The following is a 24,036-nucleotide window of genomic DNA, read 5'->3' on the forward strand; positions in this document are numbered from 1 at the left end:
TACAGTCTCCCACCCCTTTTTTCTTTTTCTGCACTTATTCAGACACACCCTGTCTGTTGCCTTATTCCTAGCACTTGCCACTTGCTGGATGCACTACCACTGTATGTTGCCTTTGTTCTTTATTTATTTATTCATGTTTTTAAAATAAATATGTTTTATTGGTTATATTACATTTAAACCTTTACCATTACTTCATCAACATTTGACTATACATGTCATTTCATTGTTGTCTCCACAGTTGAGTGGTGGGGCCGATGTTTTCCCTGAGGCGGCTTCTAACCCAACACTAAAGACTCCACCAGTTTTAGGGCCGTAATTGTGAGTCCAATTCTTTCTGTTATTTATTTATTCATGTTTTTGTTTTTTTTACTTATTTTTATTTTTGCTCAGCACTTCCACCTCTCCCCCGCCCCTCCTACCTTGCACTTACTCCTCTCCCTCTCACATGCACTTGTGTGTTCTCACTGTCACTGGGCCTAGTAAGGTCGTTGTTTGGTTCTCCCTTGTTCCCCTCCCTTGCCTTGTTGCACTCTGAAACACTTATGTACGAGTGTGAAACAAATAAAATATCAATATTAATACCTAGAGGAATATATCCTGGGATGCAATGTATGTGCCTGAGCAAAGGCACTTAGGCAATGCCCCATGAGACTTACAGCCACTCCTGATTCCTGATCGACCATGGTAGATCTGTTCAATGGATTTTGTCACAGATCTCTCAAAAGAAGAAAAAAGAAAACCATCATATTAACCATTGTCAATTCCTCTACTAAAATGGCGCATTTCATAGCACTCGATGACGTACCTTCGGCCACTCAATTAGCCAAATGTTTAATCCCGAACATATTGCGTCTGCATTGTTTACATTCTGCATTATCACAAACTAGGTACCCAATTCATATCCTTCTTATGGAGAGCTATCAGCAAGGGATTTCACATTAAGTTACATTTTTCCACGAGGTTTCATACGCAAAGTGATGGGCGGCGTGAAAGAGCCAACCAGACTATCCGGCAGTATCTGAGATGTTACATTACCGAAAATGATCTAAGGTTGGTCCAGTTTACTCCCTCTAGCGGAATTCGATTACAATAATTTATTTCATTCCTCTATCCAAGACACCTTATTTCATGTATTTTATTTGTTATTTATTGGGTATTTATAATGCGCCTATACAGCAAAAGGTGTTTCAAGACACAAGACAAAAGAGGGATAGAACATGGATGAAGATAAACAAAAACGGCCCTACTAGGCCTTGTGTGATTCAAGTGCAGTAACAAGCAGTGCCTGGGATGGGGGGGAACTATCAGTGTCAGTGGGCCTCATTACGAGTCTGGCGGTAACCAGGCAGTTTTACCGCCTTGGTTACCGCCGGACTCGTATTACCATTCCGCCTCCGTGACTCCTGGAAATATCAGGGCATTACGACCCTGGTGTCCCGGGAATTCCGGAGGCGGAATTCGGTAAATCCCCATTCCCATTGAGTCCAATAGGACTCAATGGGAATGGGGAAGTGGAAACACCGGCACCATCTCGTGATGGTGCTGGTGTTTCCACGTCCGCCTGCAGGCGGGCGGTGTTAAACCTGCCAGGTCAGACCTGGCGGGAACATCACCTCCCGCCTGCAGGACTCGGGATCGGGCGGTCCAGAATTAACAGTGGCAGCGGGTTTACCGCCACTGTTAATTCCGGACCGCCCGACCTGTAATGAGGCCCAGAGTCTTTACCTGCACGGTCTCTGTCCAGAACTCTAGGTGATAACCTTGCACTGTCTGCAGTATCCAAGCATCCCTAGACAATCTCTGCCAGTTGTCTAGACACAAGGCAGTCCTGCCCCCTAGAGGAGTATATGCTCTCAAGGACCTAATCTGAAGTGATTGTCAGTTGATAGCTACTCGGTCTGCCCCTTCTTCCTCAGCCTCCTCTTCCTCTGGAGGGGAAGAAAGTATCTGTTCTGGTGGAGTCCCAGTAGTGGGTGGCTACTCGACCTTGAGGTCTCCAGCCATAGAAACAGCTGGTCGAGCGACCTCTACCACGACCCGCCTCACCGAAAACCTGACTGGGAAAGATCTTTCTGATCAACCTCTTGCCTTTATCCAGTGCATAGAAGGTGTTGACGAAGCGACTGAGTTCTGTGGAGAATCTGATGGGATTGCCCCCAGGAACCTGGCCTGGAACCCTTCTCATGTGGCCAGGTGAAGGCAGGTGCTCTCTGATCCCGACCTATGGGGTGGTGTACTGCGGCAGAATCACATGAGGGGGGAATCAAACTGAGAGGAACACCTTTTTAACTTTCCCCATGATCATACCGTTCTGATGGCCTTTTGCCAAATCAGGAAGGTAAAAAGACCTAATTTTCCTAAAACGGGACTACATGTCCCAGAATCCCTCAGGGACCAAGCAGAAGAAGAGGGCTAAAGAGGCATGCCGAGTTAGAGAACAGGCAGACAAGCCTGATAGCCTATGGCAAGATCAGGCAATTAAGACTGAAGGCCTCAACCTAAAGCCAATTAGTCTACCTGAGTGGTATAAAAGGTTGCTGCAGGAGAGAGCAACAGAGGGAAGCCGGAGCAGGAGCAGGAAGGTCAGCAGTAAGAGAAGAACAGGAGGCTGGCAGGTCACAAGGAAATGTGACCACAGAAGGGATGCCGGAGTAAAGGAAAAACATATTTCACCTGCAGACTATCAGTTGGTCCTGTGCTCAGCAACCTTATTTGGCTGTGGCTCTAGTGGAAGAGACTGGAAGAAGCTGGCAGTCTCTCAAGGTGCGCCTAATTATCGTGAATGCAGAGCTGTAGTCTTGTGTTTTTTACCCGAGACCTGTGTGCAGAAGCAAGCCGAGGGAAGCTGGAGGAAGAAAGAATCTCCATTAACAAGGCTAGATTTGAGACACCCATGCTGAGGCGGGGTATGGATCCTGATAGTGCCTGTGGTAGCAGAGGAAAAGAATATGGGAGATGGAAGCAGTCCGCAGCTGCTGTAATTCTGGAGTCGGTAAATGCAGGCCTGTACTCTAGAGCAGCAGAAACTCCTTGCTAGTAACTGTAAACAGCTGAAGTTCCCTAACGTGAAGTGTAAAGTGAGTGAACCTGTTCCTAATTGTGGTAAGTCTTGCCAATCAAAGGAAAATGTATCACATGTTTATCCTGCAATAGCTGAAGTGCTCGACTGTGATGAAAGTGTTCATTTTCCCATAGGTCACTAAAATCATTGACCTGCGAAGTCGCAGGCCTCCTATTGATAGGCAGAATGGAGCGGTAATGATTTAAGAAGCTGTAGCAGACATTCCCAAACTGTTAAAAGAATATCTCATTTCAAAGAGGCCGCGTATGATGTATTGTGTTTCCCACTCATTGTCAAAATTGAATGCTGTCTATATTAAACGGAACACAAGTAGCAAGTTGGAGTTTACCATAAAAAAGCTATCACATATGCCTAAATCTGATTTTTAAGTGAACCGTAACTCTTTTAACACTCTACATTTAACTGTCACAGAGGTCGCTGAACTTTTAAGTAGAACAAGTTTTGCCCAAGCCAGTAGACGGAACCTTCCAAAGAGGAAACCAACCAAATAAGAACAGAAGTTAATTGTCTTCAAGTTGTTGAAGCTGATACTATGCCAGAGTCCTCTGATACAAGATGACAACATTGTGTAAAACTGGGAGAGTGGCACTGCAGCTTTGGGGTAAACTTTGGAGACACAGAGATGCACAGAAAGCTGGCGAAGGGAGCTGGATGCTTCTAACAAGAAATACATATACATCTGTAAAGCTGAAACTCTGGCAGTTAGAAGTTAAAGCAGTTTTGGTGGTAGCTACAGGACTTAGAGGAAAGGCAAAGAAGGTGCCCTTTCTTGTAGTAGTGGAAAGAAGAGTGCATTGCCAACCTGTAGAGGTCAAAGAGTCTTGCTGCAGAGTCTTTTGGTCTGCAAGAGAGAAGGATCTACTATTTTTTCTGCTGCTGCTGACTCTATTTCACTTGGACTACCCCAGTCCTCTTTCTATTGCCATCAACCAGGAGCTCAAAACCCCCAGAACACCGCGAAGCGGCTGCGGAGTCGGCTGCAGAGTCTTTTGGTCTTTGGGCTCTGCAGTCTCGGCTCCGCGACACTGCCCGCAGCTCCCCGGTCCGTGCCATTGACTTCGTGTAAATCCAGTGGAACGTGCCCTAAACAGAACTCGCCTACACCCCCCGCATCCAGCTTCCAGCCCCCGCCTGGTCCCCCGCCATGCCTTCCCACCCCCTCCCTGCCCCCCCACAACAAAGAAGCAGCGACTCTCACCTTGAATCTCCACATCTCCACATCAACAGTTCCATCACAGAGGAACCCGCGGCTGGCTAGACGGTGCACTAACAACACTGCTAGGACTGACGTACTGCCGCAGTGCGGCCAACCTCCAACCATCGACCCTGCACAGCCTGCTCTTCGCGACTGCCCACGGGCATCATCAATCCACCTCTCCAGCAGCGCCCGCAGGTGAAACCGCATCATCATAGTGCTGCCCTCCGGTTAAACCGCACTCCTGAACCAGCCCGCCAGCACCTCCATCAGCAGCGCCTGTGGGTGTGGCCAACAACTAGCAACCCCTCCCAGCTCCGACACCCCACAGCAGTGCTGCCTTCACGGCACACTCATTCCGTGAGCCCCAGCCGGCGTGAGTCTACAGCGCCCAGGGAAGCGGACCAGCCCGCCTGCACCTCCATCAGCAGCGCCCGTGGGTGTGGACAACAACCAGCTACGTCTCCCAGCTCCGACACCCCACAACAGTGCTACCTTCATGGCAAACTCATTCCGTGAGCCCCCCCCGCCAGCGCGAGTCTACAGCGTCCACAAAAGCAACGCCTCTCAACTATAACCTCCACACGCTCAATATACCCAGGCTGCTCCTTGGTGACCTCATCGCTCCAGTAATACCCGCAAGCAACTGTCACTGCGGTACTGCCCACTGATACACGTACGCTGAAATCCTCCTGCTCTGGAGAGCACAGAACTTGAGCCATACGGCACCCCACCTTGCCACCCTAACAACAGAGACCCTATGGCTCAACGAGGACGCCCCCCGCCCTGAAGAGCTTTTCACTCAGCCAAGGTGATTTTAGCAGGAACACACGAGCCCCCAGAAAAGCCCTCAATAACCTACAGAGCCCACCCCTTGGGTCCCTCCACCACCAGCTCACCTGGCCCTCCACCTCACTCAGGTGCGCAACAACGTGAACCTCAAAGTTCTGCCAGGAGCTTAGTGGCCCCCCACAGGCTCCCCTACCTCAAACGAGACAAGACTACACCTCTGACCAGGAGACTTAAAAGGCTTGACCATTGAACAATCTACACCCCTGATCAAGACACCAAAGGGCCCTGACCCTTGTACCCTCTATCCAGCAATCCCTGCAAACTCTTCAACCGAACTACACCTTTGGTAGGAGACCAAAAGGGTTCGACCCTTGGATCCTACCCATAACGTCCTGAAACTCCTTGCTTAAAGCCCTTCGAAACAGCCAAAGCCTTCAACCCTAAAGACCAGCGAGGAGATTGAGAAGGCAACTCCCTTACCTCCCACTACAACAATTCCAACCCAACCAATTCCAACTGAGTCACCACTGCACCGCTGATCAGGAGACCGAAAGGGCATGACCCTTGGATCCTGTATCCAACAACGAACTCAACGGAACTTCAACTACCGATAGGGGACCGAAAGGGCTTGAACCTTGGACTCTACCTACCACAATCTGAAAAACGCAACCCTTGAGAAGGCAACTCACTTGGCTCCCCTTGCCAAACCTTCAACAGAGACACTGATACACTTCCTTTCAGGAGACCCAAAGGGCTAGTCCCTTAGATCCTAACATACACGGTACAACAACCGAGGAAGAATGTCTATAAACCGAATCACCAAACAACAAACCACTGTGCGTCCAAAAACAAGACTAAGAGCAAAACTCAATATTGCTGCTACCTCCGATCTAGACTCCAGACTCCTTGCAACTAACAATAGAACAATCACTCCCAAGAGCACCTAACGTCAAAGGAATTGCAAAACAACTACAACAGCACCCTGAACTGGACCTCGAAGATCACAACAAACCAGAAGACCTCCGTACCACCAACACTACGCTCCAAGAAATACTCCAACCGGAGCCCGAACGACCAACCGCTGAGGCCATTCACCACTCCAACAACAAAGAAACCATACCCAACCAAATCAACATCCAAGCACAAATCCACAGCTCCAGTACCATGAATCAACAACATGACCAGCAACCTCCCAAAACTCACACTTCAGTCGAGCCAACCACTCATCAACCAAATACTAGTACTACTCGGCCCCGCGACGGTGTGCAAACCCCAAAGAACAGCCCACCAAGCATCATGAAAGCAGAAGAAATGCAGCACCTACACTCGACAATTAAGAAACCCCTTCTAAGCTCCTAGAAAACAGAAAACCGGCAACCGATATCAATGACCCCCAAAGTAACATCACTAACCATCCAAACGCCAATATCAAGATAGCAAAGGCAGATCCACAAACGCCAATAGCAAACAAAGGATCTTAACCGACACGTATCCGAAAAAGACACTCCTAAACGCCAAACAACCGAGCCCAGACTCAACACTAACCTCCACAAACCATCAAGCATCACAACCCAGCAAACAAAGAAAGAAAAAGCAAGATTAGCCAAACTTGCGTGGCTACAAACACACAATTCAATCAAACTGGCACAACCACTAGAAAATGCTGTTAACAAAACTACAACCAAAGCCGGAAGACTATCAACGGACATCACTGAAATCGAATCAATTATGTCAAGCCTAGACAAACGAAAGGAAATATTTGGCAACTTGACCGGAAACCATCAACTACACTTAACATCGACTCCATGTATGATACATGAAAGCCACCAAATACACGTCAAAAAAGAAGCTGAATCTGGCACTCATGAAAAACAGTCCCTCCCAACCCACTTCAATTACGACTCAGATGAATCCTTCTACATGCCAGATCCCACGACCAAGAATCAACAACCCACTCCTCACTGCAACGTTTCACAAGATAAAAACACCAACAGTACATCAAAAGACACAGACCTCGAGGAAAACAACAACCCCAGGATTCCCACCACTATGCTGGACCTACAAAACATGCTCATTGCAGTACTTTCTCAATCAATGATCCCCTTTCTCAAACTACATGAATCTATGAAAGACAGCATCAGAGACCAAGCAACCCTCCTAGCCCTGATACACTCCAAAGCAGACCTACATGGAAAACATCATATCGACAATCGAATCCCGTTTGAATATGGAAGCAGAACAATCCAATTGCTGGCAAAGGCTATCAGAAATAGCAAGAGGCGATCGCCAAGAAAAAGCAAAACTAACAACAGAAGTCTTATCCCTGCTGAAAGCGCACCACCAACAACAAACAGCTCTTCAACTGAACCCACTAATTGATCAAGTCACACCAACCCCCCCATCCAGCATATACCGCAACAATCGAACAGCGTAGCTCCGACCATTGAAGACCGTCCTCTGAAAGAAACAACCAGAATCTCTGTCATCCCACAACCGGCCATTCAAGAACCTACACAACCAACCAAAGACACAGAGTCATACCAGATCTTCTCAAAAGACAAAAAACCACATGATCTGAAACCAACACAACCAAAAACCAACAAAAAACGACAAGAGCGTTCCTGAGGACAGTGAAAATACCTGACCAATTTCACTTACCGCCAAAATGTAAGACACAAAGCTCCCTTACACTGGAAAATAAAAGACCCAAAACTCAGCCGCGGCCCCCAGCACCACGGACAACACCAGACAATTCACCTAACGATGAAGATCTACTCAACCTATCCACCCACGGAGATCAAATACCAGGTGACACACCACCATCTCTACAACCCACAGTACACTTAAGCGTCATAATAATAGATGAATACGCCCCTGAACACAAACAACCAACAGCAGACAATTACTAAGAAATCTCAGACGCTTCCCTGGAAGAAATCTCAGACGCGTCCTTTAAAAGTGACACAACAGATGCAACAACAGAGGAAATATACACCAAAGTCAGCTGTACACTGCCATTATTTGTTAACCCGCTACGACAAAAACAAATCTATGAAATCCACATCGAAAATGAAACCAACAGACCTGAAACACTAATCCTCAACAGAACTGTTTTACGCCTTTTTGGAGCAATACCGCAGCTTCACAAAATAGCAACACAAGACATTGACTTAATACATTCAAAGATGACCGGCATCTAGACAAGATCACTGTTGAGCTAGCCGACCCCAACGACCAAGAATTGATTATATCAAGGCGCTCCAAGCTCCAAAACCTCGGATTCACATGCTGGGCCTCTACATCAACAAGAACAACCAACACACAAAAATACAGACCAAAGAAAGACAGAGACGATTACCAGCAATATCAATCAATGACACAAACGGCCAATGATACTAATGACCACCCAGGAACAGCCAGAAAACAGAACCAATCACCACAATCAGAACAATCAACCAGAATAGAATGACTAATCAAAAGAAACTATGACCTGGAAAACTCGTACACAGAAACCACATCCCCAGGAAACTCAATGAGTTCTCAATCATAACAATCAACAAAGCTGGAAAACACATGGTCACTCTGCTCGTGGAATACCAGAGGAAATTTGCATCTCTTCACCAATCCCTCACAGGACCTAAAAATCTATCAAATCATATGCCTACAAGAGACATGGCTCACCAAAACCCCAGCCTGCTATGGCTTTCTTACTTTTCTCAACCCTGCAATAGCCAAAAAACAAGGAAGACCAGCATCCGGCCTCCTCACCCTAATCAAGATAAACCCCCAATGGATGGTACCGAGCACTGAAAACATTCATTTCTGGATCCAACTAACAAAAATAAGGAGTATTGAGAATCATCCGAGACAAAAAAAAGCCTGAGATAACAATCGCAATATTAAATTTCTACTGGAACCCCGCAGAAATAACAACTGAAGCATTTATTGACAGAGTATTCATAACAATCGATAAACTTGTTGGAATTCACTAACCACCAGAAATAATAATCTGTGGAGACCTGAACATCAACTTATTCACCCAGAATGGTACTCTGCAAACTCAACTACAACTTTCACCAAAAGCAAGCAGATGGATGAACAAAACCATCACCCGTAATCTCATCCTCCTAAACCATGCAAGGAACAACTTGACATCTTACACGCCAACATGGTCAAGAGGATCCTCAACCGCAATCATTGACTATATATTTCTATCACAGAACCTGCACGAATCTGTTATGTCAGCTCAAACGATAACATCAGAGAAAAGCGACCACAACCAACTAACTGTGCACTCGCGTCTGCTATCCGAACAAGAAGAAACCACACCAGCATTCCCACTAGAACTCGATGGAACAACATCAAGACTACGTATTCCGCAATCAGCAATGGTACACCTACCAAAGAAACTCCATGCTTCTAACCTGGTAGATGCCGAAAAACTGAACTATAAATGGATTCTACTACCCTTCTGACAAACACTTAAAAACCGACCACAAAAAAACTACCAGCACACATACAATCAGGAAATAGCTGACAAGAAAAAAGGCCTCGCAAAATCGATACGGCACCTGAAGAAAACAAACTGCAGAAAACATGACACAGATTAAAAGACTGACACAAACATACACTAACTGGAAAAAATCTCAACAAAAAATCCTCCAGCAAACTGACGCAGAAAACATAATGAAAGCATACAAGTCACACAACACAAGAGAGCCCTGGAATCTCCTCAGTGACAACCCGCAAAAACAACATAAGCTGATGGCTAACGTTTCGCAAGAAACATGGATCACACACTTTTCAACCATCTATGGAGCCCGACCATCGCAGTCCCACAATGAAAAGATCAGGAACGAAACAAAATGGCAAGTAAAGGTGGACTATGACAAATTGATACAACTGATCAAAAACCTAAACACCTCTAGAGCACCTGGCCCTGACGGAATATCCAATGCCGTCATCAAGCAAGACCCGCCGGCCTGGGCGAACTTCATGTGTCAGATCATAACCTGATAAATACACTTAATCAAATTCCAAACTCTTGGAGATCGGCCACAATCGTCCCCATCTATAAACAAGGCCCCCGAGATGAACCACAGAATTTTCGCCCAATTGCCCTACTGGACCCGCTCGGAAAACTTTTTGCGTCAACACTACTGAAGCAACTAACTGCCTGGGCAATTGACAACGGCAGGTTCTTGACCAAGCAAACGGGATTCACCACCAACATCGGAACCAACATCAACCTGATACTACATCTAATAAAACATGAAGCCATCAACACTCACACCACTATACATGCTGCGTTTATCGACCTGCAGATGGTCTTCGAATCCATATAACGCCACAAACTATGGTCAAAACTCAAAAGTGTCCATCAAATATCCTGGAGCTAGTCATCCTACTAGACTCAGAAACTTCCATAAAAGTGAGACTATCAAAACAAGGCGCCACCACCAGACCAATTGCCACATCAAACGGGCTAAAGCAAGGGTGCCCCTTGGCGGCAACCCTGTACAATCTGTTCACAGCAGACATCGAAGAACATCTGACCAGCAACCAAACCAATCCTCTGAAACTAAACTCAACTCCAGTACCGCGATGGCATACGCAGATGACATCATCCTGCTTGACAAAACACCCTCTGGACTACAAGCAGCCCTGACAGCGATGAGCAGCTACATGAACAAAAACGAACTAGCAATCAATACTTCAAATCCAAAACAATGGGCCTCATTACAAGTCCGGCGTTAACCGAGGCGGTAAAACCGCCTGGTTAACGCCGGACTCGTATTACCATTCCGCCTCCGTGATTCCCGGAATTACCGGGGCATTACAACCCCGGTTTTCCGGGAATCACGGAGGCGGAATGGTGTAAATCCCCATTCCCATTGAGTCCTATGGGACTCGATGGAAATGGGGATCATGGAAACACCGGCAGCATCTCGTAATGCTGCCGGTGTTTCCTCGTCCGGCTGCATGCGGGAGGTGTTAAACCCGCCAGGTCAGACCTGGCGGGAACATCACCTCCCTCCTGCAGGGGTCGGACTCAGGCGGTCCGGAAACAGCGGTGGCGGCGGGTTTACCGCGACCATTATTTCCAGACCGCCTGGGTCGTAATGAGGCCCAATGACTCTGACCAAACCACAAACAAAAAAAGCAAACCAATCCACATTCAACATCAATGGAACCCGACTAGAAAACGTGACAACCTTCAAATATCTCGGTATACTAATAAATCAATCTAAATTGCAAGATCAATGGCTAGATAAAATAGAACAAACATCATAAACCCTGGCTCGATAAGGATGTCTACTTCACAGGAAATATGGGCAATTCTCTTTTAGACCTATCATCGCCTACTATAGACAAAAATACATTCCTATAATAACGTACGGAACAGAAGCTATGATGAATGCTGGCACAGTAAACTGGACGAAATTTGAGGCTATTTTTTGGCGTAAGATTCTCCACCTCCCCCAGTCGTATCCAATGCCGAGAATACGACACGAAATGGCAACCCAATCAATTGCATCCATCGTCCTCTGGAAGAGACTAGATATCTTCCGAAAAATCCTTTCCGACGAGAAAACCACAGCGATCCAAATTTTGAGAGCTCAGGCAAATGCCTTCAACAACACGGTATTACAAAAATGGAAACAGTCTATCATCAAGGAAATGGAAAGCAAAGAGATATCAGAAGAACTCCTAACCCTTCGCCCACAACATGCCAAAATCAAACTTCTCTGGAATGACTGGATAAAAATTATCCAAATGAAAAATACCTACAAACAGACCCTCCAATGCACCAAAGACAACAGAAAATACATGAACCACCGCCATACCTCCAAATGTTTCCAGATCAAACCATCAGAACAACATTTCTAAGAATACATTTGAACATCTTTCCGACAAACTCATACCTGGCAACAATGAGGCAGATTGCTACCACAAACAACCACTGTCGATTCTGGCAACGCCAGAAACCCTATTCCATCTGGTGATGGAATGCCAATCACTCTCATGCCAAAGCAAACAATTTGGGTCCTTCTTTGAGCTCTCATCACAACAAATGAACACAGAAGAAAGATGGGCCGCACTACTTAGCGGGCAAAATAACAAATACACATACACAAACACTCCCTTTCTCAGCACTATACTGGAACTCAATAGAAGAATTCCCTGACACATATTTCAATCACTACTATTCCACACTCTAAAGAAACAGATTAAAAAGTTTATAAATAAACTAAATCATCAAAAAAAATGCTTACGTTGCCTAAAACATTTCTGCAATATTAGATGCAGCAGCAGAAAGTAGAACTGTGGTTATCTAGAATTTTGTCAGTACATTCATATGTTGATGAAATTGAAGTAGAAGCAGTCTGTGGGACAGAGAAGCCTGCCCTTGCAGTAACATTGGCAAGAGGCAGTTGCCACAAGGAGAGCAACTCCCTTAAGAGAAGCATCCTGACAAATTGCATTGTAGACGCTGCAGAGAAGTAAAGTTGTACCTAAAAGTTGTGGAGATGCACCAACTATTAGGTACCAGACAGTCAGGCTTCAGGCCTCAATATGGTACCGAAACTGCGCATATCGATCTCAAACCCCAAGTCGATGAGCTGAGAGATCTTGGAAAAACTGCCCTACTCCTCCTGCTGGACCTCTCAGCGGCATTTGACTTAGTGGATCATGATGTGCGCTGTACCCACTTGGAAACCGCGGCCCACTTCTCCACACATGCCATTGCATGGATCAGGTCATTCCTAAGCGGCAGAACCATGAGGGTTTTCTCCACCTCCGCAGCGGCTGACCCAGTACCTATCATATGTGGCGTCCCCCAGGGATCCTGTGTCTCTCCGACTATGTATAACATCTTCACAAAGCCCCTGTTCGATGATCTGGACCTTCTGGGTGTCACATACACAAACTATGCAGATGACACTCAGATTCTCATCCCACTTTCGGGGGATTATGAACAGGATTTGGCCTTGGTGAACAGAATATACCTCATCATCCAGGCATGGATGGCCCGTCATGGTCTATGCCTGAATGATGACAAAACGGAACTCATCATACTGGGGAACGCACAAAATATCAAAAAACTGAATGATGACTACTCATCATTTGTCATAGATGGCAACACCATTAAAGTAGCGAAAGAAGTAAAAACACTAGGTTTTTACCTCGACTCTTGCCACTCTCTAACAAAGCAGGTGAATGTGATGGCCTCTAGCACCGCTTACACCTGTAAGCTGATTAGAGCAGCTAAACCATATCTATCCACCGCCAGTTGCCTCACCCTATCTAGAGCCCTTGTAGTATCCAAATTGGACTATTGCAGTGAACTATACATAGGGTCCAATAAACACACACGGCAAAAAATCCAAACCCTGCAGAACAACGCCCTTCGAGCCGCCCTAGGAATTCCAAGAAGAGAGCATATCTCAGACGTCAGAAGACAATCCAACTGGCTATCCACAGCTGACAAAATTAAACTCAAAACAGCATCATTGACTTTCAAAAGTATTAATGACCTAGCCTCCAAATACCTAACAGAAAGATTCAAAAGAAGAACTTCTAACGGACCTACCAGAGAAGCATACACCAACCAACTAGCTGTGCCCCCATTTAAGTTGAGCACAGCCGGAGGCACCAGCTTCCCTGTCAAAGCGGCCCAGCTATGGAACTCCCTCCCATCATCCTTAAGGTCTGACCAATCTTATCCACACTTCAGACTTAATTGCATTAAATGGCTCAAAGAAAATGAACTATAACTGACCAGACTAGGACTACTCACGTCTGACCCACCTGTTAATCTGCAGCTGAATGCATACCTCGTTCACTACCCCTGCTTAACCCACCTTGCTCCTTGACATTCGATGTATACTGTGTACACACCCCTGTGTACAATCACCTGTGTATGTAACCATGTATATTGTCATCATTTACTGTTAATGCACCCTGTAACCTTCTGAAATGTGTAACTGTAACATGTAAGCTTAAAGTATTCTTGAACACGCGCCCGGATACCCTCAGGTCTGGCGAGCGCTATAAATAAATAAACAAAACTAACAAACAAACAAACAAAGTGGAAGTGGTACTTTTATTGTGAACATTATCCAGGAATACCATTAGTGCTGTTTTCTTTATGGAACTCTGAAAATTGAGCTTTTCATCCAACGGAGAAGAAACTGTTACCTGTGGATTTTTGTTTGAGTGACTTTCTGTTTCTTTGGAACTTTTCAAGACTTGCTTTAAGACTTTATTTTTCCTTGGGAGCAATTGACTTTGGACATTTTTGGGAGAGCAAAATCTGCCCAGAGCAAGCAGAAGTCATCCAAGACATTGTTTATTGGGTAAACCTTTATTTATTTTGTTTATGCTTTACATTGAATGTTTGGTTGTTTAGTGTGAGGGTTAGTTTTGTGTATGGTAGGAGGTTTTCCCCTTAGATCTTAGAATAGGTAGGGAATCCCCTTGTAGAGTAGGTTTAGTTAGGGTGCATTTATTATTTCTGTTAAAAATAAAATGTCAAACCTTGAGAAAACTAAACTCGGCTGTGAGCCTCACATTACTGACCCCTCGCAGTTCTTTGGCAAAGGAGTCTCAAAATAAAACTCCCTGGGAGGCCTTGCCAGCCTTGAAGGATGCCAGGTCTCCCAATTTTTAGTTGATTTTAATTAGAAGGCCCTTCTAACCGGGCTGCGTATAAACAAACGTGGCGGGCGTCAACAAAGTGTCCTGTTAAATCGAATGGAAAAGGTGTTTGATGAAAGACGCGAACGAAAAGGAAAGCCAATAAATGTTTTGTGAACTTTAAGAAGTGAACGCACAATATTAAGTAGCAGAGTGGTCCGGCACGGCATGTGTGCTCAGTCAAAAGGTGTAACACTTACCTGGACTCCTCGGGAGCGTAATGCCTTCTCAATCTGTGGATCTGGTACTTGACACCTTTTGGATTCTCCTTCTGTTTTTAAAACAAGAACAATAGAACACTATAACCTCTATTAACTAAAATACTACTGCATGACATGTGTGCTCCTTTAATCCCTTCCTTCTCGCCTGTGTTTATTTTTTGTAGAGCTCTCCATCCTGCTTTTCTACAGGGGCGCGTTGAGGTGAAGAAACAATGATAACTTGGATAGCTGTTGTACTCTATAGCTTCTTGTCAAACAAATTTCTTTACTTTTAATAATAAATCTTGGGGTAAGTAGCTGGTGAAAATGCTGTAATCAGGCTTACATTAGATTGCTACGTTGGGGATATCTCTCTTTCTAATAACTCTCTTTTTCTCTCTCTTTTGCAGGTTCTCAGAATTTAGGAAAAGGGCTTATAGCTGAGAAGGGCTGCAGAGTTACCCAGAATGAGATAACCTTTATAGAACGTGAGTTCGCCTAAACGGAGTAACTGCAACCTACAGGGATGAGCGCGGAAACAACTGTGAGGTGAAAACTTGAAGAATCTTCAGGTACATAATGCTTATTTAACGTCTTCTTCTTTTAACTATAAAGTTTGTATATTGTTAATTAAAAACCTCCTTGTTTTGTCTGCAGGTTTTCGGAAAGCTGAAGAAAAATACCTTCGGAAGATGCAGAGGCTGCGGAAGAAACCTCTGACTGAAGATACTGCGACTACGATCGAAAACTGCTGACTGAAGATGCTGCAGCGGTGAGTAAAACTTCTGACGGAAGATAATCGCTTCGGAGATAACCTTGGTCAGGTAAGTCTTTTCTATTAACTATTGAACTCTGTAAATTGCTGTGAAGCTAATGTGTCTATTATCTCCTTTTACAGGTTCTATGAGGAGAAACGCTGGTAGCGTTACCCAGTGTCAGCAGATCAGACGCGTTCCAGCGGAGGCGGCGCTTAAATAACTCCCTCTGCAATATGAATAGAAGGTACTGCAACTTATGAATGGATCGTGCGGCGGCCACTTTAAGTATATGGAATTTACTTTAAAACATCTCAATAGTCTATGGAAGTGTATGCTGAGAATGATGTAAATGCCATGTGTGCCAGGATAACCCCCACCTTTGACCTGCTGGTTTATGTAATGTTCCCTACCTAGCCTGAAAGACTGAATGAGGATTAAGTCCACTAACTGGGATCATGGCAAAAGGTCTCTGCCTGAATGTACCCCACTAACAGAACTTATGAAATGTGAATATGATGCATGAGGAGGAGAATTAAAGTGGTCCTGCAAGGGTTTAAGTCAAATTCTTTGCACAATTGAAAGTCTTCGGTTTGCCATGAACTGTGAAAGTGAAAAGGGAGTCTGAGCCCAACGGAGGGTATCCAAAGTGAAAGCTGAAAGTGAGTGGTGTGCCATACAGAGGCCTAAGTCAGACAGAGAAAGGCCTTTGGTAAATTGTAAAGAGAAGCGTCTGAGCCCGGTCAGGGGGACTCAAAGTGGAAGTAAAAGACGTTTTGTCGTTTAAATGTAAGTTCCTGAGCAAAGGAACTTTGAACAATCTTTGTTGAACTTTCATCTTGCAAGGGAGAAGCCTTCATTCATTGAGTAAGAGACTGTTGGTTGTGAAGCGCTGTTATATGTACTGGAACCGTGCCCTTGTGCTTAGCCGAGCTGAAGTGTGTTCCAAGCCCAAGTGTGCTGCCTTGTCTCATGGTAAAAACATGGGGAAGAGGAACCAACTATCCAGTCATCCTGACATATTGTTTCATGACACACCTTTTGTTATCTACATTATGTCCCACACTGTTTATTGGTTTGAAGTAGGGATTGGCAATCGTTTTTTTTTTTTAAATAAGGCCTTTTATTTTGATGAAGACCCTACTAGGACAGCGTTATCTTTATTTTGATGGTCATAGTTTGCTCCCATCCTTAGATTTAGGTTTAGACAGGCGTTTTTCCAACCCCCCTGAAGTTCAATAAACACCCTTGAACTGTGATCACTTGTGTCTGTCTTACTGGTTGATACCATGCCTTCCTAACATATGGTGTCCGATGTGGGATGTGACTCAATTGATACTAATTGGGGGATCCCTGAGATTTCAGAAGCTTAGTCATCGAGCCTCCGATCCCTTGGTTGCCACTAGGGAATCTATTGGCTTCGAAATATGTAGTAGTAGGGAAGCTAATATTACCTCCTGGGAAGAGAGGGATGATCCCCACAGACCTAGTACTAATTCCCCCTCCTGGGTGTTACTTCAGGTTAGTCCCAAAATGTGGGTTAGCCTGGAAATCTATTATAGACATTTTTGCTGGAGTCAAAGATCCAGATTTTAGAGCAGATGTTAAAGTTCTGATACAGAACCATGTTATGTTATGTTATTTTGCGCTTATATAGTGCCTTATATACCGTTGGTATAGCATGGGGAGGAGACTTTTGAGGTACGACCTGGAGACAAAATTGCCTGAGGTTAAAAGCTTTATTTCCACGGATTAAGAAGTAGTGGAAGAAACTGAGAGAGGTAGGAGGGGTTTTGGAGAGGCAGACCAAAGAAACCAAATTACACCCACCAGGAAACGATGAAGCATCCATCCTCCCCGAATTGGCTTTTGCCCAGCAAAGTGATCCCATACTGGATGAAGCCTTTGCACAAGCCATGTCTGAGGAGGATGGGCTGGAGAAAGGAAGTCCTTTGTTTTTCTTAAAACAAGGCTTGCTTTATCGGAGACACACCACTGGGGACGAAATAGTTAGGACCCAACTTGTAGTACCCAAATGGCATAAGAGAATTGTTTTGGAGATCACACACTCCCATTTAACAGGCAGTCATCTGGGACAGGTTAAAACTCAGGCCTACATCAGCGGGAAGTTCTATTGGCTGGGTATTTATGCAAACACAAAGAACTTTGTCCAATCATGCAAGATATGTCAAAAGACCAGTACCCTTACAAGCACCACTGTACCCACTGCCTAGAACAGAAATCCCCTTTTCTCAAATAGGTATGGACATCATAGGGCACCTAGAGACTTCAAAACTGGGAAACATGTACATCTTAGTGATTGTGGACTACGCCACTGGATATTCTGAAGCTTTCCCCCCTGAGAAAAGGTACTACTCAACCAATCCAAAAACATATAGTTCCTTTATTTTCACACGCAGGCTTCCCAAAGGAAATCCTCACAGATCAGGGGGACTAACTTTATGATTAGGTGTCATGATGCCTACCTCTAAGGAGCCAGGCCGGGCCCAGCAACCCCAGAGGCAGACATCATTTTCCCCAGGGAAGTCTCAGCGGGCCCAAGTCGGGGCCCTTTGGACTCAGTCCTGGCGCCTTAGGCGCCAGGCTCATAGCGGACCCCAGTCCTGGCGCCTTAGGCGCCAGGCTCATAGAAGAGGATATGTGTTTAAGTGCTTGGGTGCACACTTACCTGATGCAGACCTTGCTGCTTCATCCAGGCCCTCTTGAGGCCTGAATGGGACTACTTAACCTGTAGGACTACTTCACCACCCGGGTGTGGTCGGGGAAGGATACATACCTGATTGGTGGAAGGATACATACCAGGAACTTCTTCCAAGGCTATTTAAACCCCACCCGAACAGCCACACATGCTTTGCGTTGTTCTGCACCTAGCAGCTGGACGCTCACCGTGTCAGCTCCTGCATCCTGACTTCAGCCACGCCTGCCAGCACCCTGGAACACCTGCAAGGGGAGAAAGGAAGAGAATAGGAGAAGAAAAGCCCTTACCTGCTAAATCTGCATCCCGGAGTCATTTCTCCAACGGCCCTGAAAAGCAAGACATCATTTTAAAGGCATTTCGTTTCGATCGCTGCAGCGCTACATTTTACTCACCTTGGCAAGACGCTTTCATCTTCAGCAGCGATCTTCCGGATTCAGCTACGCCCCGGCGCCTAGAGGAAAAAAGACAAGAACAAAGGTGAGAGGGAGAAAAGGAATAAGGAAAGTCTTACCTGTTGGATTATTCCCACTGCATTTCGGGTCCTGCCGCTTCCTGGCATCTCCGGACCCCGGCCCCTATGGGGAAAAAAGACAAAGACATTGAATGAGCGAATGCAAAGACATTACCTGAGCGCTCATCCAGAACTGTTTCACTTCGGGTCGGCGCCATATCTCCGGCACTCCGAACCCCGGCCCCTAAGGGGAAAAAGACATAAGCATTAGCGCTTGCTGCAATTAGACAACGAACATTATTATTAAGCTTGAACTTTTGAACAGAACTTTTACAGCGCCTTACCTGAACAGTCAAGCTTACCTGAACTCCCATCAATCCTCAATCCAGTGAAGTAACTGGGTTTCAACGCGCCCCTGCATCAGAAGCAGGATGGAGAGCTCATCCTTCCAAACCCTAAGGTGAGGCTTCACGGGGAATCGTGGAGGAGGTATCGTGGAGGGTTGGAAGGGAGTGGGAGGCTTGAGCATTGTTCCACAGTTGGTAATACTCCCTTTTCACGCACAGGAGGGCATCCAATGAGCCAGGGAAGCCAGAATAGAGGGGCCCTTCCTGTCCATCTTCAGAGTTCTGCGCCTTCGACGCCGCGCCTCCGTGGGAACCAGGTGAGCGTTACAGAACGCGAAGCCTTACCACAATTTCCCACCTGGGCGCTATGGAGACTTCCCAGACAGATCAGCTGGCCCATCTTTTAGGGGAATTACGGGCAGAAGTGCACTCAGCCCGCCAGGAGACTAATGCTCTCAGAAGGGAACTAATCCTATCCAAGGAAAGAACTGATGATCTGGCCAAAAGGTTATTGCAGGGCCAGGCAGAGCACACCCCTTTACCTGTTTCCGGAGATATTTCTACAACAATGGGTTCGAATAACCCGGTACAAATCAATCTACCTGGACACATGCCTTTGGCCCCGCCGGAACGTTTTGCGGGGGATCCCAAGAAATATGCCGTTTTTATGAACCAATGCCGTTTAGACTTTTTATGCAGGCCCGGGGCCTTCCCCAACGACCAGACCAAAGTAGCCTTTGTACTATCTTACCTCAGTGGCTGTGCTGCCGATTGGTCTATTCCATTGGTAAATCAGGATGATCCCATTCTCCGGGATTTCCAGGGCTTCCAGGCCAGCATGGAAAGATTGTTCGCTCGACACTCGCAGGAACAGGCCCTTGACAACGAACTGCTATCCTTACGACAAGGTAATCAGGATCTTTTGTCCTATATCGCCACCTTTAATAGACTAGTTGTGGAAACCGGATGGCCTGAAAATAAAAGGATCACATTGTTTCATCGAGGCCTGCGCGGAGAGCTTAAAGATGTTATAGCTCAGAGAGTAGATCCACCCCAGGCCTGCGCAGACTACATAGACTTAGTGGTTCAACTTTATCACAGACTTCAAAATAGAAAAGCAGATCGGCTCAAGTATGAAACCAGAGTACCTATCGAGACCCACGTTAACTCCAAGAGTACTGACGTTTCCGAACCTATGCAAATTGGCAGTGTTAAAGGACCATTAACGCAGAAGGAACGAGAGAGAAGGCGACAAATGCAACTTTGTCTGTATTGCGGAACTTACGGTCACTTTCTTCAAAGTTGTCCAGTTAAACCACCCAAGAAGGTGGTTGGAGCCACTGATAACGAGTTATTGACACCTGGTTCGGGAAACGACCTAGCCCGACAAGCGTAGGGGTCCGCTTGCCGAGCTTGAAAACAAACTCTTTGACCTCGCATTTTGTCATGCCAATGGTGCTTGTGAACCCAAAACAGCCTCAGCAGTTGCATGCTATAAAAGCATACATAGACAGTGGAGCTATTGGAAATTACGTAGACCGTGAATTGGCTTCCAGGATTAAGCTTCCTCTCCGCCCGAAAGTAACCCAAGATGTAATTACTACAGTTGATGGAACCGAAATAGCCTCAGGGCCTGTAACACATTCCACAGTTGAAATCACTCTGGTGGGTCAGGACGGACATCGGGAAGCAATCGTGTTTGATGTGATCAAGGCCCCACAATTTCAAGTACTTCTTGGAATCCCTTGGTTAGAAACACATAATCCGAGAATAGACTGGCGAGCAAAGAAGATAACTTTTCCTGGTTGTGAACCAACCTGTTACCCAAGGAATCCAGCTATGGGTCTAGCCTCTGTAACTTCCACCCCTGTACAGCTACCATCTGAATACCAAGAATTCCAAGACGTTTTTCAGAAAGAGCAGGCTAACACCTTACCTCCCCATCGATCTTACGATTGCCAAATCGACTTGGTACCCAATGCACAACTACCTTGTAGTAGGATTTATGCTCTTACTGAACCTGAGAACCTGCATTTGCGCCAGTATTTGGATCAATACCTGGCCAATGGTTTCATTCGCCCATCAAAGTCACCAGTCTCTTCCGCTTTGTTCTTCGTACCTAAAAAGGAAGGAGACCTTAGGGCCTGTATTGACTACCGTGCCCTAAATCAGATAACGATTAAGAATCGTTACCCTTTGCCCCTGATACCTGAGCTTATCGACCAAGTAAAAGATGCTCGTGTGTACACCAAGCTAGATCTCCGAGGAGCTTACCACCTGGTACGTATAAAAGAGGGCGACGAGTGGAAGACTGCATTCCGCACCAAATTTGGGCTCTTCGAATATCAAGTAATGCCCTTCGGTTTGTGCAACGCACCTGCCGCCTTTCAGTACTTCATGAATGATGTTCTTCGGGAACTTATCGATGTTTGTGTCATCGTTTATATTGACGACATCCTGGTGTATTCCTCCTCAGAATCTGATCACAGAAACCATGTTAGGGCAGTTCTTGAGAAATTGCGCCAGCACAAATTATTTGCCAAGCTCGAAAAATGCGTTTTTCATACCACAGAAGTGGAGTTTCTCGGATTCATCCTGACACCTCAAGGAATCCGAATGGACTCGCGGAAAGTGGACGCCATTCTCAAATGGCCATCTCCTAGCTCTGTGAAGGGAGTGCAAAGCATGCTTGGCTTTGCCAATTTCTATCGAAGGTTCATCCCGGAATTTTCTCGAACTGTTCAACCCATCACAGCTCTCCTAAAGAAAAACAAACGCTTTGAATGGACTCTTGAGGCTGAACAAGCCTTTCAGGACCTGAAAACCAAATTCACCTCTGCACCTGTCTTGAAGCACCCGCGCCCAGATCTCCCTTACATCGTGGAAACCGATGCATCCAGTTCGGCCATGGGAGCTGTCCTGTCGCAAAGAGACCCAGAAACTAACCAACTACACCCTGTAGCCTTTTGGTCCAGAAAATTCTCTCCACCTGAACTCAATTACGCAATTACCGACAAAGAACTACTGGCTATTAAATCAGCTTTCAAGGCTTGGCGTCACTATCTTCTCGGTGCAAGACACACCATCACCGTAATTACGGACCACAGAAATTTGCAGTATTTAAAGACGGCCAAAGCTCAATCTTCGCGACAACTCCGATGGGCTTTATTCTTTGCGGAATTTGATTTTGTAATTACCTATCGCCCTGGCTGCAAGAATGGTAAGGCAGATGCCTTATCCCGGATAGGCATGGAAGAACCCAATTCGAGTTTAGAACCTGTGCCAATCATACCGGAACAAAGAATTCTGGGCTTGACTTCATTGCAAACCATTGAGGACATCCAAGCACAAGTAAAACAGCTTTTTGACTCTTCTGCCTTACTGGAATGGAGTCAAAAGGGTCCTCACTACACCGTTAAGGATGATTTACCATACTTCCAAGAGCGGTTATTTCTGCCAAGTAAAGAATTGCAGGAACTTGTCATTACCGTCATCATGAATCATTAATGGAAGGACACCCCGGTATCGCGAAAACAGAAGAAAAGATCAAACGCCACTTCTGGTGGCCTTCTTGGAGAAAAGACATAAAGTCATTTGTGTTGTCTTGCGGAATCTGTGCCCAAAATAAGAGTCAAAAGAAAAGGCCAGCCGGCCTACTTCAACCTTTGGACATTCCACCAGCACCTTGGCACACCTTGTCAATGGACTTTATAACTGACCTGCCTCCTTGTGGTGGTTACAACACGATTCTCGTAATAGTGGATTTATTCTCCAAAATGGCCCATTTTATCCCTTTAAAAGGATTGCCGTCAGCTTCCACCTTGGCCAAGGAATTTATGGAAAATATAGTGCGGTTACATGGTTTCCCTTCCATATTAGTCTCAGACCGTGGAAGTCAATTTATCTCCCACTTTTGGAAGAAATGTTGCCAACTAGCACAAATAGACGTGCGGTTATCCACCAGCCACCACCCCCAGACCGACGGACAAACCAAGAGAACCAATCAGACTCTCGAGCAATATCTGCGGTGCATGTTACACCAATCCGAGTTGAATTGGAAGGACATCCTTTGGATTGCAGAATATGCATACAACAATTCAGTGCATTCTGGAACCGGACAGACTCCTTTTTATACCCTGTATGGTCACCATCCTCGGACCTCTGACCTAGATCCACCTCTGACCCTGGAGATGCCTGCAGTAAATCACCTACATTCCACAATAACCCAAGCCTTCAAAGAAGCTACAACCCACTTACAGCAAGCCAAGAAAAAGTATAAAGAAAACGCTGATTTGCACCGAAGTAAAACTCCTCCTTACCAAGTAGGAGATCAGGTATGGCTAGCAACTAAACATCTACCCCTCAAGGGTCAGCGAACTTTTAATCCCAGATTCATTGAGCCTTACCCCATCAAAGCTATTATCAACCCAGTGGCCTTTAAACTCGATTTACCATCCAACATGCGGATTCATCCCGTTTTTCACGCATCTCTTCTAAAACCAGTACAACCTGGAACCAGACTGTCTGAGCCCCCAGGCCCTGTCCAAATTGATGGAGAATTAGAATTCGAAGTGAAAGACATTTTAGATTCCAAGATAGTTAAGTCGAAACTCTTCTATCTTGTTGATTGGAAAGGATATGGACCTCAGGAAAGATCTTGGGAACCCAGTAACTATGTTCACGCACCACGATTAATTCAAAGATTCCATCGAAGATTCCCGCACAGACCAAAACCCCCGGAGGAAAAGACCTTGGGAGGGGCCTTGAGGGGGGGTACTGTCATGATGCCTACC

The 24,036-nt window shown here is 45.8% G+C and overlaps 1 protein-coding gene across 9 annotated transcripts in view; it reads left to right on the plus strand.

Annotated features, from left to right (window-relative positions):
- TKFC (triokinase and FMN cyclase) overlaps positions 1–24,036 on the plus strand; it is a 1,395,923-nt gene that overhangs the window by 46,821 nt on the left and 1,325,066 nt on the right. For 6 of the 9 annotated variants that reach the window (XM_069623835.1, XM_069623836.1, XM_069623839.1 and 3 more), the window contains one exon: positions 239–318. The exons of the other annotated variants lie outside the window; for them this stretch is intronic. The gene's annotated coding sequence lies outside the window, so the exon portion shown is untranslated. The remainder of the gene's footprint in view (positions 1–238; positions 319–24,036) is intronic. 9 annotated transcript variants of the gene reach the window in all.

The sequence above is a fragment of the Ambystoma mexicanum genome, chromosome 11 (genome assembly GCF_040938575.1).
Source record: "Ambystoma mexicanum isolate Mex_15411 chromosome 11, UKY_AmexF1_1, whole genome shotgun sequence".
In the NCBI taxonomy this organism is placed as follows: Eukaryota; Metazoa; Chordata; class Amphibia; order Caudata; family Ambystomatidae; genus Ambystoma; species Ambystoma mexicanum.